At 47.5% G+C, this 18,046-nt stretch overlaps 1 long non-coding RNA gene and 1 pseudogene across 3 annotated transcripts in view; one reads left to right on the plus strand and one right to left on the minus strand.

Annotated features, from left to right (window-relative positions):
• Window positions 1-18,046, minus strand: part of LOC114224434 (uncharacterized) — a 31,724-nt gene that overhangs the window by 1,065 nt on the left and 12,613 nt on the right. Inside the window, exon 3 of one of the 3 annotated variants that reach the window (XR_015769381.1) lies at window positions 17,078-17,502. The exons of the other annotated variants lie outside the window; for them this stretch is intronic. This is a non-coding gene — a long non-coding RNA (uncharacterized LOC114224434). Of the gene's footprint in view, window positions 1-17,077; window positions 17,503-18,046 lie in introns of those variants that run through there. 3 annotated transcript variants of the gene reach the window in all.
• Window positions 10,700-11,683, plus strand: LOC114224395 (free fatty acid receptor 2-like; annotated as a pseudogene).

The following is an 18,046-nucleotide window of genomic DNA, read 5'->3' on the forward strand; positions in this document are numbered from 1 at the left end:
CAACACTCCCAACGTCATTTACTGAATAGCAGCCCCTCCTTTCCCACTGATTTGAAATGGGTTTCGATCACTTAATCAGAAAGAATCCTCCACCTCTAATCAATGCAATACATTACACTGCAATCAATTCCAGTCCATTATAAGCAGCAAGATATCATCATTTTTACCCATCTTATTAGCAAAAAATATTAAAGATTCAAAATATCCAGAGTTGGAGAAGGTACACAGAAATGGATACCCTCATACCCAGTTGGTAGGAATGTAAATTGCTGAACATTTTCAGGAAGTTAATACAGAAATATCTATAAAAAATTTTAAAGAACATCTCTTTGACCCAGTAATGACATCAATTACATATCAAAAAATCCATCTAACCCAAATATTCACACGTATTTACATAGATAGACAGAGAGATAGATATTCACTGAAGCACTTTGTCATAACAAAAGCACTGGAAACTATGATGACATGGAAGGTCACCAGGTGTATTAAATAGTGAAAAATGAAGTTTCAGAGCAATATGTATAGTATTATTCCATCTATGCACTTTTTAAAACTATACGTTTATGTATGTACATAATGGGTATAAACCAATGAGAGATTGCCTCCGGAAAGGAAGAAGTATCAGGGAGAAGTGAAGTTGCACTTCACATTTCACTTCTGTATTGTTGAATTCTCTTACAGTAAGGATACATATACTTATATATATTTATATATATTTTACTATTATATAAAAATATATTACTTAAAAATGTTTTTTAAGATTTTATTTATTTATTTGACAGAGAGAGACACAGAGAGAGAGGGAACACAAGCAGGAGGAGTGGGGGAGGGAGAAGCGGGCTTCCCGCGGAGCAGGGAGCCCGACGCGGGGCTCGATCCCAGGACCCTGGGATCATGACGCGAGCCGAAGGCCGACACTTAACGACTGAGCCACCCAGGCGCCCCATATTCTCACATTATTACTCCATTTTTTAAATTAAAAAAAAAATAATAGTGGAAAAACAGTCACTACCTTGATTGTGACCAAGGTAGAAGAGAGAATAGGGCACAGAAATTCCAGTTACCGAAAAGTCACAAGGCCACTGTGAGGTTAGCTAACAGGGATAAATCATTTCACACAGTCAGGCCTCCCTGTCACTACCCCCGGGAGCTGGGGAGGGGTTAAATTTCTCTCAAACCTCAGGCATTAAAAATAGGTGGAAGGTTTTCTCTAAGAAAACTGAGTGTGCTGCCCCTGAGAACTGCAGAAATGTGAAGACAGGCCATCCAGAAATGACCCGGGAGACACGTGTGGGAGTCTCAGTACCTACCCTCCGTGTGGGGCCAGCATGTGCCCTTGGACACTACCACTTCTCCCACTGATATGATGTAGACAAGGTACCAGCAGCAGTGGAATCAGCTGCTGTGGAATCAGCAGCAGTGAATTTAAGAAGTAATCAGATTGCTCTGTATCTCCCCAGACCAGTCTCCAGACACCCCCTCCAAAAGTAGGCATGGGATTTCCCCAAAATTAGAGGGCTCCTGGGAGCTCTTGGAACACTCAGCAACAGCCTCTGAGGTACAAACAGTGCCACACCCTTTTGGGAAAAGCCTCCAATCCCACCAGCTAGAGAGAGGAACTTAAAAATGGTAACTTGGGGGGGGGAGGGTGGGCAAAATGGGTGAAGGGGAGGAGATACAAGCTTCCAATTAGGGAATGAATAAGTCGTAAGGATAAAAAGCACAGCATAGGGAATATAGCCAATGACATTATAACAGTGATGTAGAGTCAATGACATTGTAACAGCGACATATTGAGGTATTGACATATCAGAACAGGAGAGACAGTAGCTATGCGTGTAGTGAACAGAGCATAACGTATAAACTTGTGGAATTACCATGCTGTACACCTGAAACTAATATCATACTGTGTGTCAACTATCCTCAAACAACATAAATAATAAAATAAAAATTAAAAGGGCAACTTAGAAAAAAGATCAACAGACACCAAGTGCCACCACATCCTGACCTCATATGGGAGGTGTTAGACCATCCATACAGACTCTGAAACCTGGTTTTATCAGCACTGGCTCAAGACCCACCTCTAGGCCAAATCTGAGGAGCTGGGAAGTAGAAGAGGAGACACTGAGGACTGCTCTGGAGCACCAAAACCCCACTGGGAAGAAAATGGGGAGCTTATCGCTCACAGATAATGCACAATAGAGGGACTTGAAGACAGCCGCCAGCAGGGCTGGGCATGTCCCTAAAGTTTAAAGGGCCAAGGGCTGGTGCCAGAAGCTTGCTGGGAGAAATCAAAATGCGACAAGGGAGAGCTGCTGTCCCACCGACAATGGTATTAATAAGGTCCACGGCCTCTACTGACAAGCCAGCCTAGAGTTATTTCATGAATGACTCCACCCAGGAGTCAGCCTGGAGGCGTAGCGGGATCCCACAGAGAGGAGGCCCAGGGACAGAGACTGGACTGAGTGACCAGGCCGAGGAGGCATTCCACATCCAAAGGTTCAAGCTGAGGAGGTTCAAGAACCTGCAAAAGGTCCCCTTGGGAGAATGAGTCAGCACTAGATGTGTCCCACCCAGAGGGCATCAAACCCTAGGTCATAACTGTACCAGGCCAGCTAGACATTCCTGGCCCCTCATGCATCCCCTCTGTCCACACGGCAGGGCTGAAAGCCATGGCTAATGAGTGGGAGAGCACGGGAGACAAGGTGGAACAAAGAAAGAGAAAGGGTACGGTGCGCACCCTGCCATGCGCTCCACCCACCCACCCACCCCCACCCCCGCCCCCGCCCCCGCCCCCGCCCCCGCCCCCAGGCCGGGAGTCCCAGGCATTGCAGAGCTGGGAGGGAGAAGTGCTCCTTGGAACAGAATTGGGAATTTTGGTATTACACTGGGCTGGAGTGATATGTGATCATTACACTGACTGGACTTTTATTATCTAAGAGTACCCAAAGAGGCCATGCGCTACCATAGGAAGAAGAAACGGGGTTTACCTGTATCTGCCAAATCCAGTTCATTCCGTAACATAGTTATATTCCATCCTAGGTGGCCTAAGGGTGTAGTAATTTACCTTCCTGGCATTCAGTCTTGGCACAACGTTTAGGGCAATTCTTGGCTCTTGTATAAGCAGATTTTTTTTTTTTTTCCTGTGCAGGGCGGGCCTGCTGCCCAGGGCAGATCCTGACTCAGAGCAAAGCAGCCTTGGACCATCTGCTCACACCAGGCTCACCCCAGTGCCTGCCTGCAGGGCATGTGGCCCAGGCCTCACATTTACTCTCAGGACCCGATCCCCAGATGAGGTCACAGAGAGATCCTTTTTTTTTTTTTTTTTTTAAGATTTTATTTATCTATTTGACAGAGAGAGAGCACAAGCAGGCTGAGCAACAGGCAGAGGGAGAGGGAGAAGCAGGGTCCCCACTGAGCAGAGAGCCGGGACCCCCCCGGGATCATGACCTGAGCCAAAGGCAGACGCTCAACCGACTGAGTCACCCAGGCGCCCCTCATACAGGTATCTGGACAGGACCTAACTTTCAAACCCATGGCTCATTTCTGGTTCTACACTTCAGTGAATTCTGCCAAAAAGCAAATATCAAATAAATAAATAAAATCTTTAAAAAAAAAAAAAAAGGACACCTGGGTGGCTCAGTTGGTTAAGCGACTACCTTCAGCTCAGGTCATGATCCTGGAGTCCCAGGATCGAGTCCCACATCGGGCTCCCTGCTCAGCAGGGAGTCTTCTTCTCCCTCTGACCCTCTTCCCTCTCGTGCTCTCTATCTCTCATTTGCTCTCTCTCAAATAAATAAATAAAATCTTTAAAAAAATAAAATCAAATAAACAACATCCTAAAACTATTTTGTGAACGGTACAATTACATGTCTTATTTCATGCTAAGATGCTGCTCTACCATTACAATCCCACTTGGGCATGTCATCCCTATTTTTTTTCATATACTGGGAACCTCAAAAAATGGAAGTGGTCTGGTCCTGTCCTGACGCTGAGGGGTCCTGCCATAAGAATACGGGATATCCTTCCATTTCCTAGCATCTGAACCCCTTCCCATGCTTAGAGAACTGCCCATGTACGAATCTTTAATCTGGGTGGGAAGCAGAGGCTCCCACCAGAGAAGCTGATAATGCTGGGCCTTGTCTTCTGCGCATCCTTCCCATGTTTAGCTAATCAGGTTCGCCTGCCCAAATTCAGAATCAGGGGCTCCATATACAAAGAAGGAGGACAGCAGGAATTACTTCTGGTGGTGCCAACAGTCGTGGCAAACAGAACATGGCTCTTGGGTCCAGGGTTGAGGGGTTTGCAGGGAGGGGCTCCCCTCACTGGACTGGGTCAGTGGCATGACTTTTAACGTGGTCCTGGCTGCACGGCTCCCTTTCTTCTCCAAGCCTGGTTCCCCAGCCTTCCTGGGAGATCTCTGAGCTACCCATGTTATCATATAATCCCTAAATTAGCAGAGCTGGCCTCTGGTACTGCAGTTAAGAGCCATCACTGAGACACTGTCCAGCACAGTGATTATCGGCTAAGAAAGCCCGCCTTCTGTTGAGAGATGCAAAATCCATTAGTAATCCGTAAAATGCGGCTGCATTAAAACAGCAAAGAGACACTCCTTGATATCCATTCGACTGGCAAAAACCCAGAGGGAAGCTGGATAATGGACAAGCATGGGTGGGGACGTGGCTCAGAGATCTAATGGCTGTGAGACCTGTAGCTCTGTCCTTTCTCTTACGTCTACTTTGTTCCTATCCATTCTCCCAGCTGGGGCGGCCCCACAGAAGAGAAGGCTGAGGCTGGGTGGGGTTGGGTGGGCTGCTCTCTGGACCCACCTCTGCTTAATCACGGGTGTTCACGGGATGCGCAGCATGGCTCATGATGAATGCTCAATGAACGTTAGCAGCGAATGTTTTTTCTTGCTTTTAAATTACTTTTTGAGTAAGATTCCACACGCTCAGAAAAAGGTTGTTTTTGTTTTTTTTTTTTAACAGCACAAAAGGATACATGGAGAAAGCTAAGTCTCCCTCCCACCAGAACACCCAGCTCTCCCTCCCAGAGACAGACCACTGCTACCAGTCTCATGGGTGTCCTATCCCCAATCCACTCCTCACCCAGCATCCAGAGGGATCCTTTAGAAATGTGAAACAGATTCCATCACGCCTTTGCCCATCATACTTCAGATGTCACTCCACATCCTGACCACAGCCGCAGGGCCCCACGTGGTCGGGGCGGGGGGCGGGAGGGAGGTGGGCCTGCTGACCGCCTGACCTCATTATCACAGCTCTGCCCTCACGAGGTCCCCTCGCTGCCACTCTGGCCTCCCTGACCTCTTCCAACACACTGGCTCACCTCGGGGCTTGCTGTCCCTGTGTCTGGAACACCACAATGGTCTCGCACCTCCTTCTCTTCACTCCTGCATGTCTCTGCTCAAACATCACCTCCTCAAGAGGCCTTCGCAGACTACCCTCGCACTCTGCCCCTTACTCTGCTTTTCCAGTCTCTGCCTGCCTTCTGAACCCCAGCCTAGCCCCTGGCTTGCTGTTATCAGTCTGCTGCCTGTCCTACCGCAGCAGAACGTCAGCTTTACGAAGCAAGGCCCGTTCACTGCTGATTCTTCCCCGGCACCTGCAAGTGCTGGACCGTGGGGGCTGCTCAAGAAATCCTCACTGAGCGAATGTGTGGCTGTATGTTCCCTTTTCTAGTACAACTTGCTATTCTTATAACATGCTTTTTTCTTTTGACAATACACCTCAGAGTCTGATCTACACTGGCCTATGTAGATCTGCTTCATTATTTATCACAGACGTGTACTATTTCTACGGACTGGATGCCCCATAGTTTTTATTTAACCAGATCCTTACTGGAGGACATAGATTGTCCCAGTCTTTTATTATCACAGAACAAACAAACAAAAAACACTGTGAGGAATATACTTCTTCGTGCACATGGGAAAGTATATCCACATAATAAACTCATAAGCGTCAGCTTGTTGGACAAGACGGTATGGGATTTTTAATGTTGAAAAGTACTGTCAAACTGCACACCCCAGAGAAGTGTCCCAAGTAACGAGGCAGGAGAGAGGAGCAGGGGACGAGGCCAGAGAGTGACAGGGACAGGAAGCCAACGCAGGAGAGCTTGTAGGCCACTGTAAGGACTGTGGTCTCGAAAAGAGATGGGAAGACCACGGGGTTTTGCAGAGGGGGATGTGACCTACTCAGGTTTTAAAAGGACCACTCTGGCTGCTGTGTGGAGAACAGACTGAAAGGGGCATCAAGAGAGGCAGGGGGGCAGGGAGGACACTGCTCAGGAACACAGCCTGAACCCGGATGGCGGCAGTGGATGTGGTGAGACGTGGTGGTCGGGGATGTATTTTGAAAATAGAGCGGAAGACATTTGGCAATGGAATAAATGTCAGAGTAAGAGAAGAGTGAAGGCTCTCTCTCTCTTGGGGTTTTGGCTTGAGCAACTGGAAGGATGCAGTGGCAAAGTCTGTGTAACCTGGGTCCGACCCTTAAGAGGTGGGGAGCCAAGGCTGCAGCGGCAGCAGCTAGTGGAGGGGAGGTGGCTGGAAAACTGTAATTTCCTAACAAGTGAGGTTTCTCAATCTTACGCTGTGCGGTGTCAAGGGGTACAGCTGAACTGCGGTGGGCTGAGCTGTACAGCGGTCTAGTTAAGGGCAAGCGAGAGCAGTCGCTACCCTGAGCCCCACTCCCTGGATGGGCCCGTGCTCCGTCTCTTCACTTCCTCTGGTGGTGCATGCCGCTGTGTGTGTGGCTGGGCACCTCTGTTCCCTCACCTCTTACAATGTTTCCCAGTGACTCCATGTTCAGCCTATCTGACCTTTCCCCCATCAGTGATTGCTGGATGCCGTAGAGGACAGTGGCCTGTGTTGTCAAGATGGCAGGAAGGCTCTGAACCAGAAGGGGGCTGTCAGATTCTGCCGGGCACAGCAGCTTAGCGAGACATGCCAAAGAGCAGGGGAGAGAGAGAGAGAGAGAGAAGATCAACGGATGAGACAGCTGTCCTACGAGGTCAGACTACTCCAGATGACAGTCAGCACTCTCGAGCTCACTCCTGTGTCCTCTCTCCACGGCCCACGGGCTGAGCGGCCTGACCTGTCTCCTATGCCCAGCCACCCGGGCCTCCTTTCTGTTCCTCCGACTCGGCAAGTCTGTTCCCACCGCAGGGCTCTGTGCTGACTGTCCCCTTGACCTGCAACGCTCTCCACATGGCTGACGCCTCACCTCAGTTCAAACATCCCTGCTCAGCCTGGGCCTCTCCTGATGGCTCTCTCCCAAAAAAGGCCGACACCAGTCTCTCTCCAGATTTCCCTTTTCGCTTCCTTCCTTCGCTTGAAATTCCCTGATGGTTTCCTGGTGTGCCATCTGTCTCGTTCACTCACGACCCCAGCACCTAGGGCACTGTGGATGCAGGGTCAGGGCTCAGGGCATCTGGTGAGCGGGGAGCGCAGGGATGGTGAGAGGGAGGCATCGTGGAGGGAAGCCCATGGGCGTCGTCGGTGTGAACCACCTGGGCTTCGCCGAGTGGAGGTAAAGCTGGGATGCTGCATCGCCCACTCCCACGCTGCTGCTGTGTGTGCCGCAGGTCCACGAAGCCTGCTGGTTCTGTAAAACAGCTTAGTGGGCACCCCCCTTTCTACCTCAGTGACCCCGGGACCTCAGCACCAAGGATCACCCAAAACTGCTGGCTGGAGTGACAGAATGGAGATAAAAGAGAAGTTCAAAAGTGCAGGTTCAGACCTCGTCTTTGCTTGTATCAGCGGTTGGCAAGCTCTTACAGGCACCCTCAACCCTTACCCCACAGGGACGCAGGCGCCCGCGATATGCAAGGGACTATGTTGGTTTTTTTCCCTAAGGACAAATATCAAAACAGTCACTCGCAGAAGGGCGAATCTCACCTAGACTCAACTCTAACACCCATGGGAAGGAGTGGGGTCACCCCAGAAGGACCTGCCCTTCACCAAGCTGAAAGGGGCTAATAGAGAGACCCCTGAGGTCTTGGACAGTGCCCGCGGTGCTCGCACCTGCTAATTGATTCTGCAGCTCTATTCCTGACTGGGGGACGGGCTCCGCATGGTTGCAGATGGGGATGCAGAAAAGAGGACCCTCCCCTGGCATTTTAGGATGAGAGCAGCTTTATGTGGCAATCTTTACATTTCCAGTAAGTTTCTATTTCTCAGTGAAATGCAGATAGCAAAATGGTACAAGTTAACTTGGTGGAGAACAAAAGATAATTTTGTTGTCTTTGTCCCATGAGTATCAAGCATCAAAACCCAATTCCTGAGTGCCCTTTATGGGACAGGTACAGTGTGGGTTAGGGAAGGCCAGCCTACAGGGATATAGAGAGATCACGTGGCTACCAACATGGGGAGCGATGAGTAACAAGAGATCCTTTCTGGAGGAGAAACTAGGCTGAGGGTCTCTCTCCTGGGGTCAAGGGGAAAGGACGAGAGTCTCCGTCAGGAGGCTCAGGTGGCCAGTGGCAAGACACACATAGTCCCTGAGGAGAGACAAAGCATCCCCAGTGAGTGTCCAAGTCTTCGTGGGTCTGCCTCAAGACACCCCCGGGGAGCAATGTGGACCAACACAGGTTGGTGAGAGAATGGGGAGAAGACTGGCCCAGGAAGGGCACAGCCCACCAGGAGAGGGACTGAGGGGGTTGGAAGACTCAGAACGCGACCTGCCTGGCAGCCACATGGACTCGGGAGAGTCCAAGTCTAAGGAAAAGCCTTTATAAGAAGGGACCTGATGGGCCAGAGGAAGTCAGGCAATGCTTTAGACACTAATGAGTTTCAGAGGAGCCTCCTAGAAAGAGAACAGGAAACTGATTAGGTCAGGGGCCTTGAGAGAAAAGATGGGGAACGAACGGGTGCTGAAAGAGCAGAGGGAGCAGGAAGTGGATGCGTGTGCAAAATTGTTTGGAATAATTGCCCAGGGAAAAGAAAACAGAATGGATTATTTGAAATGCAGAAGGAGGAGGAAGCCCAAAAGAGCAGTTGTGATCTGGATTCTGGGAGAAATCAGTTTGGTGGGGACAGAATTTGGTGGGGAATTCAGACGGTCAAGCTGCCTTGGGAAAAGCTCAACTATCGACCTTCCTCTCTTTGACCTCATGACTCTTCCAGGCATAAAAGCCTCATGTTTATGGAAGAGAAAAAAAGGTGATCCAGTTAGATAAGTTTCCCCTTGCTCCTGAGACCCGACAAATTTGAAAAGCCATCTGACTGTCTCCAGGAAAAGGCAAGACACCCAACTTTGCTGTGCTCAGGGAAGAGGCCATTGGGATCACAAGCCTAGGGAAGGAGTGAGTATAGATAAACTTATGAAGGGGGGCAGGGTATGGACTTTACTCTCCAAGGAGATGAGGCAAGAGGTCACAGAGATGGGAAAGGGGTCAGGACAAGCCAATGGTGAGCTCGTGCTGGTGAGGGCCTGGCGCAGGCAAGAGAGGCAGGAAAACAACGGTGAGCTCAGCCCCAACTAGATGGGAATCTCCCTGTTCACCTGGCCCTCTATCTGAGATTCTCCAATCTGGGAATGAAATTTATAGGTGGGTGACCAGTAATATACTAGCAGTAACAGGTTGAGGACTCAAGTTTTATTTTAAATGTCTACCTTTTAATGATAAATAAGAGGAGATTAAAAGTTACTCTTGATCAACATAAATCTCACATCCATGCACTTTCTTCAGGCAGCAAGAAAGGGAGCATTAGCGGGCAGCAGACTGGGAATTGTGGTGCTTTGGGAGAAATCATAGTTATCTGTGGTATGGAGGAAAACAAGCTGCTGCTGAGATCTTCCCAGAGTCACACAACTGAGCTGAGGCATGGCCAGGGCTGGGATCCTGGTGACCTGGCTCAGTTCAGGCTTCTTCCATTACTACTACCAGCTCCCTGCCCAACCTATGGGTTTTCTTGGAATGGGCTCAGTGTGGAATCAAGAAGCTGGGCATCTGGGACTCACCTTGGGCTCAACCCGCTCATCCCTCAGGCCTAACCAAATTCCCATTTTCAGGGGTGAAGTTGAGAGTCTTGTGTTCAAGCCCAGTGACTTGTAGGGACAAAAGAAAGAAAAAAGAGGCAAATAGGAAGGGAGGAAGGGAGGGAAGGAGGGAGGGAGAGAGGGAGGGAGGGAAGGAGGGAGCCACAAGCAGGCTGAGCAAAATTTGGAGAAATTCAGACACAGTCTCAGGCTTAGTCCCTCTTGGTGATGAAGCAGCTGTTTCCTTCCCCTCCGTTCATATAGCCATTCACTTATCAACAGAGAGTGTTGAGCCCCTACTATGCATCAGGTACAATTCTAGGTCCCAGGGACAGAGTGGTGAACAAGACAGAGGATGTCACTGCTGTCACAAAGTGCCCTTTCTAGTGGGGACTTGGGAGATCTCAAAACCTTTCCTGGGGGAGCTTCTAAGACATCAAAATCCTTAGGAGACTCATCCTTCTTGCCTTTTCTTCCTTCCTTCCTTCCAGAAATAATTTGGTTGGGAAGCAAGGAGGCCTTCTTTCTCCATGACACACAGGAAGCAGAAGTACTCAGTTTAAGGGGTTAGCCATAACCACTCGGTAAGGCAGCAAGGGGAGATGCAATGAAGCTGAGAATGGATTCACCTTGGTTTGGGGCTGGGAAACCCATGGTCAGAGAGGATTCTGACTTCATCTTTCATCTCTTCAGGAAGGATGGCCCCAAATCCCCAAAGCAGTGTTCTTCTCTCTGTCTACCTATTTCCTCACTGGTCTCCCTGCCAACCTCCTGGCGCTACGGGCCTTCGTGGGACGGGTCTGCCAGCCCCACCCTGCCCCCCGTCCACATCCTCCTGCTCAGCCTGTCGCTGGTGGACCTCCTCCTGCTGCTGCTGCCCTTCAAGATGACTGAGGCTGCGTACGACTTCCAGTGGCCCTTGGGGGATGCCCTCTGTGCCCTCACAGTTTTCGGCTTCTACAGCAGCATCTACTACAGCACGTGGCTCCTGATGGGCATCAGCATCGAGCGCTACCACAGTGTGGCTTTCCCCGTGCAGTACAAGCTGTCCCGCAAGCCCGTGTGTGGAGTGATCGCCTCTCTGGTCTCCTGCCCCTTGTCCTTCGGACACTGCAGCATTGTGATCATCGTCCCTTACTTACCAAATGACAACGTGGGGGGTGATGCCAAAGGCCTCCCTGTCTGCTATGAGAACTTCACCACAAATCAACTGAACATGTTGCTTCCTGGGCGACTAGAGCTGTGTCTTGTTCTCTTCTGCATCCCCATGGTGGTCACCATCTTCTGCTACTGGCACTTTGTGCCTATCATGCTCTCCAGACCCCAAATGGGAATGCAGAAGCGCTGGAGAGCCATGGGGCTGGCCATTGTGACCCTCTTCAACTTCCTGGTCTGCTTTGGGCCTTATAATGTGTCTCATGTGGTGGGGTTTGTCCAGAGAAAGAGTGAACCCTGGAGGGTGTGCGCGGTGTTGCTCAGTGCCCTCAATGCTTGCGTCGACCCCTTGATTTTCTACTTCTCCTCCTCAGCTGTGCGCAAAGCCTTTGATAAGAGGCTACGGAGTCTGCAGAGCTGGGGTAACTCACTGTCAGTGTACTGCAGGAAAAGAGCTAGAGGGCTGGCTGCAGAGAGAGAAGATTGAGAGTTTAGGTATGGCCAATGTCAACTTCACAGGAGACTAAATTTGCCAGCTTGTTGTTACATTTTGGGGGAGGTGGGAGGGCTCAAAAAGAACAATGAAACAGAACTGGGGTGACTTCTCCTGTGCTTAGCTTACAAGGTAAAGAAGAGCTATGGACATCTCAAGTCCAACTCATCCATTGAGTGAGTGTTCTTGTTTTGTTTCCTGGTGGTTATGACATTTCCTTATTTGTGGTTGGCACTGCTTCATGGTAAACCACAGCCCTTTGATCCTTGAAATTCTTTCCCCATGCAGTATCCATAAGATGGTAGCATTCCTTCAACTACTGCAGAGCTGTTTTGCTCTGTCCTTGATACAGAGGCAGGGGGAGAGGTGTTCCATGCTTTAGGTCTGAGCATCCAGCACAGGCAAGAGTCTAGAGAGCAAAGGGCACCTGGCGTCCAACTCTTGATTTCAGCTCAGGTCATGATCTCAGGGTCATAAGATTGAGGTCTGTGTCAGGCTCCACACTGGCTGTGGAGCCTGCTTGGGATTCTCACCCTCTTCCTCTGCCCCTCCCCCCACTCATGCGCTATGCTCTCTCTCTCTCTCTCTCTCTCTCTCAAATAAATAAAATCTTAAAAAAAAAAAAAAAAAAAGTCTAGAGAGCCAGACAGGATCCTGCCATGTGAGCCTGAATGATCAGCCCCCCAACCAAAGCAGTTGCTGGATCAGGTCTATGAAACAGGCCAGAAGAGAAACAATCCTTGAGGGAAAAGTCAGTGCTGGTGTGAAGAAACTTGGGTCAGGATACTTTTTAGTGGTTACATCCCATTTTCAATCCCCAACATTGTGTATTTGTATCTTCTTTTTCTGTCATCAATCTTGCCAGATGTCTGTAACTTGGTCTTTTCAAAAGCCAAGGGCCTTCTGTGACATTTATCCACACCGCCTATTTCATTAATGTTGGTTTGTTTCTTTCCTTGTACTTGTTTGAGTCTTTTCAGTTGCTCCTTTTCCAACGTTTTAAAGTTAACGTTCATCCATTTAAAAGCCTTTGTTCTCTGCTACCGTAAGCATGTGAGACTATAAATATAAATCTCCCTCGATGGGCAGCTTCAGTGGGATACTACCAGTTTGGATTTGCATAATTTTTCATTAAGTTCTAAACAGGCTCCAATTTCCATATGATCATTTTTTCTTTGACTCAAGTTTAGAAGTTTTCTTTATTTACAAGCATATAATTTTTTTTTCTTGATCCTTTTGTTACTCTGTTCTAAGTAAATGGCACTGCGGCCAGAGAATATGGTGTGAATGGTTCCAGCTCTTTGAAATTTGTTGAGAATTGCTTTTGGCCTGGAATATAGTCAACCTTATGTTCCAACTGTGAAAAGAACATAGATTCTGCAGCCATCAGGTACATGTGGTCTCTGAATGCCTTAGATCAAACCTGTTAATCCCTGATGTTCAAATCTTTATAACCTTTATTTACTTTTTGTCTATTTGATCTATCAGTTACATGAAGAGGTGTGTTACATGCTCTTCCTGTGACGGTGAACTTGTCTATTTCTCCCCATAGTTTGGTCTTCCTGGTGAAATAAAATGGTTGTCACTCCTCTTGCCTTAAAATTTTGTCTGAGATTGATATAGCCATGCCAACTTGTTTTTGGGGTTAGTATTTGCCCAGCGCATCTTAGTCCCTCCTTTTACTTTCCAGCTTTCTATATCCTTAGGTTTCAGATGCATCTTTTATGAGCAATGATATATAGCAGCTGGAGGTTTTATAATCTGGTCTGACAATTCAACAGTATTTGTCTTCTACCTATGCCATTTTATTCATTTATATTTATATAATAATAATTTCCAACATGCTTGGATTTATTTCTGTCATCTTATTTTTAAACACTTCCAGGAAGTACACCCACATACTGAAATCTACATGCATACGGCAAATGGCCTAATAATGAGCAGCCAGATGAATTATCACAGTGAACACATACATGTAAAAAAAAAAGAAAGAAAGAAACACCTACCATCTTATTTTGTGCTATTTTCCTCACCTTCTAATATTTCCTTTTTCTCTCCTCTTGCTTTCCTTTGGGATTGTTTTATTTCTTTTCGTTTCTCATATTACTGAATTGGAAATCATCAGCTCTGTTTTTATTATTTTAGTGGTTATTTTAGATACTTTAATATGTTAAGAGTTCCTTAGTTGATTCCTCCCTCCCTTTCTTCCTTCTTCCCTTGACATTCCGGATGGCATTCAACTATGTGAGTCCTAGAGAGCACTTTTCTTTTTTTTTTTTTTTAAGATTTTATTTATTTTAGAGAGAGATAGAGAGCTCAAGTGGGGGGGGCAGGGAAGGGGCAGAGGGAGAGAGAGAATCCCAAGCAGACTCCACACTGAGCACAGAGCCCGTCCCAGGGCTCAAACCCAGGACCCTGAGATCATGACCTGAGCCGAAAAGAAGAGTCAGACACTTACCAATTGAGCCACCCAGGTGGCCCTAGAGAGCATTTTTCCAAAGTGTGGTCTGTAGACCCCTGGGGACCCAGAGAATTTTTCTGGGATCTGAGGGCTCAAGACTATTTTCATAATGATATTAAGATGCTAATTGCTTTTCTCACTCACATCCTTCCACGAATGAATGCACAGTGGAGTTTTTCAGAAGCTATCTACCATGTGATATTACAACACACTGAATGCAAAGCAGCTATGAGAATATAGTTGCCTTCTATTAAGCTAGAGGCCTAAAGAGGTTTGCAAAAATGTAAAACTATGCCATTCTTCTTCCTAGAATTTTTTTAAAGATTTTATTTATTTATTTGAGAGAGGGAGAGAGAGCACAAGCAGGGGAAGAGGCAGAGACAGGGGGAGAAGCAGACACCCCACTAAGTAGGGAGTCCAACGCAGGGCTCGATCCCAGGACCCTGGGATCATGACCTGAGCCGAAGGCAGATGCTTAACCGACTGAGCCACCCAGAGGTATGGCTCCTCCCTAGGATCTTTGAAAATATAGTTATTTTCTGAAAATACGTTCTTTATATTAACATGTAATGGTTTCTGATTACTTTTAAATCAATACATATTTAACTTTTTTTGTTTTAATTTCCAATGGTATGTGTCGATAGCTAGGACATAAAAATTTAAAAAGCTTTTTGGGGTCCTCAGTAATTTTTAAGAGTAAAAAGGGTCCTGCGATGAAAAGGACTGCACGTATCTAAAATATTATGCTTCCTGGTGTATCGGCATTTAATGACTCAAAATTTCATAGTTTAATGCCACTTAAACTTCTAGAGATGTGAGTTTAAAGTCTGGTCAAATGCGAAAAGCTTTTTGATGTTTGAAATGGGAGATGTAAAAACCAGAACCACCATGTCATGAGATAAAGAGTAGCAAACCCGTCTAGATGGGTCAGATAGAGTTGCTCTGCACAGAACCGTGGGTTTATCACTTGATTTGAGTCAAGAATCTTGTTCCAAAGATTCTCTAAACTGCAGTTTTTCTTCTTGTTTCATGGAGGAGGATTCCTTCATCTACATCTATGTGGTGGTATGTTGATCCCAAATAGAGGTAGGACTTGGGATCTTGGAAGTTGTATGAACTGGAAATCTCAATGCTAATTATATTTGCCCTATGGCATCCTGAAAAAAACTGCACATTTGATCATTGTCCGCAAAGAGCAAAGAAAGCTAGTGGGGGCAAAAGTTATTAGCATGCTTAGTGTGCTTTTTTTGGAAGGGGGGCTTCACGAAGCCCCAGTAAAAGCCCCAATTTTGCCACTAGAGTACTCGATCACATCTAGTTCATATATTCTAGCTCAACACAATTCCTGTTGTACCTCCTGGGAAATACACGGTTCCTGGAGAACAGTGTTAAGGAGGAAAAAGAAAGGTTTGAAGATACCATTAACAAAGTCTCCTCAGCCCTCTCTGGTTTTCAAGTTCATGGTGGCGAAGGTGAGCTTCCACTGGAGAGGGACTTTGACGTGAAGTCAGGTCTCTTGGTTTATGTAAACTTAGGTGAGAGCGTTCTCTTTAAGCTGGGCTCAAGAAACCGTACCCCCAGTGAGCACATCACAAGTCTTTGAAGATGTGACTTTTTGACAATAACAACAATAAACTGCTCATTGTCTGTAGTTTATGTTACATTAGATAAGTATTATTCGGCAGAGAGAAAATTCTATCAAACATGCACTTTCAATCCATCTACTCCAACCTGCTTACAAAACGCCTGAGATGCGACTAGCTCACTTGGCAGAGGCTGGGCCCCCACCCCGAGTTGGGTGGGGAGCCGATGGCTTACAGGAAGTCTACTGAGAGCCTCGCTCTAGGCATTTACAGTATCAGTCCCATGAGGAAGCCCCACGACCGGGGCAGGGCGTAGAGTGGTGAGAGGCAGATGGGGGGAAAGCAAACTGCTCGGTGGAACTAAGGAGTACAGTTTTCTCACAATGTGCTCCACAATGCCCTTTCGAAACTGACCCAGCGATCTGAGGTAGGCATTTATTTGTTGCTTTGGCCTTCTCGGCAGCCCCCCCTTCACTGGTGACAGCACCCCACCCCCACCCCCTCAACTGTGATGTCCAGCGGAGCTGATGTCACTCCTCGCTTCGTGCTGTGGGGCAGAGGTGTGACCCAGGACCAGAGCCATCATCCTAGCTCTCCTCTGACCAAGGTGATGGTTCCCATCTGGGCGTGTGACCCAACCCAGGCCAAGCAAAGCCAGCCCAGTCCTTCTCTTTTAACCATTTAGGAGAAAGAACCCCTCTTCTGCTGGACTGACTCTGGATGTGAGTTTAAAGTCTGGGGGCCACTATGAGGAGAGACCCTGAAGTCAACTTGAAGGCAGGCAGAACAGCAAGAAACCAAGTCCACGCTTCTGAAATCCCAAAGCACACATACTCTGGAGCCAAAAAATTCTCCCTCTTTGGCTTAAGCCAGTTGGAATTGGGTTTTGGTCACTTGCAACCACAGGATATATTATTTCTCAACTGCTCACAGTGGCAGCCAGTCTTTCTTCAATTATTTGAGTCAAAAATTTAAGCATGGAGAATTAAAACCTAACAAATATGCATATACCCATCATGCAGAAGGAATGCTTGTTAACAGTCATATTTCTTCAGATGTTTTTAAATTTTATTTTTAAGTGCTCTCTATACCCAATGTGGGGCTTGAACCCACAACTCCAAGCTCAAGAGTTGCAAGCTCCACTGACTGAGCCAGCCAGGCGCCCCAGTATTTCTTCAGATTTTTTAAGTTGATGTTCCTATTAGGTTTCTCCCTCACTGCATTTCCTCTCTTCTTTGCCAGAAGCAGCATTATTTTGGAATTTAAGTGTATCTTTCTGGTCCACAAAATGTACTTTGTACCTGAGTCCACAAACATGGTTTAGTATTCTCTTGGTTTTTTGTTAATGCCTATAAATATCACACAGTACAAGTCACTCTGGAACTCACTGTTTTCCATCCAAATCATGTATTTGATATCCACGACTTTGACATTCATCACTGAAGCTTACAGCTCTCATTCATTTCTTTTGTCTGCTGAGTAATATGCCATCCTATTAAAAGCTGTCTCACTCTTTCCATTCTACTAGTAATAACCATTTAGCTCATCTCCTGTGTTTCACCGGCATAACAACGCTGCTTTGGACATCCCGCGCATCTCTCTTTGCACACGTGTGGGAAGGTTTCTCAAAGGAGGGATCCACTGGGTGGCATGAGATGTGCATTTTCCATTTCAGCAGAAGCTGCTAAGCTACTCTCCAAAGTGAGTGTAAATTCAGCTCTTCCTGAAAAACGGCTCGCAATACAGGAGCTCCTGAGTCCAGCGGACACAAGGTGACAAATGGGAGGGAACGGGCCAGGCACGCACTACCTGCCAATAGGGAAAGGGGTTTGAACGAGGCTGGAGACCTGCAAAGTAACCTGACATACACATGGACCATGTTAGGGTACTGTGGGGCAGACAGCCTCTCCAGGACTCTAGGGGTGCAGGTGGCCCATCTCCCCATTCTTCACCTTTCTTAACCAAATCCAGACTGTCATGAGCACTCACCAAAAGTATGAATGTAAAATGATACAATGAAATGCAGCCGAGAGGGGTTTCTGTCCTCACCATGCAGTTTATACAGAAAGTGCACGTGGGCCAAGGAGAAACGGTGGCTGGAGGCTAGAAAACCTTGGGCCCAGAGGAAAGCGCAGACTGAAAATGGAGTGAAAGGAGAATAAGATGCTGGGATCCTGAGCATGAGAAGGTGGCCTCCGTTGGCCCTGGGCCATGTAACAGGCCAAGACCAGACACCGTTCCTGCGGAAAGGCAAAGCACAATCTGTCATGTGTGCATATGTCTGTGTCAAATGGCTTCCAAGCCAACTGGGGCCACCTCGGATCTATACGGTTGAAGCCGAGAAGAGGTAAGA

Source organism: Eumetopias jubatus, unplaced genomic scaffold (assembly GCF_037043125.1).
Source record: "Eumetopias jubatus isolate StellerSeaLion01/CBP00866 unplaced genomic scaffold, mEumJub1_p1.0 scaffold_10, whole genome shotgun sequence".
Taxonomy (NCBI): Eukaryota; Metazoa; Chordata; class Mammalia; order Carnivora; family Otariidae; genus Eumetopias; species Eumetopias jubatus.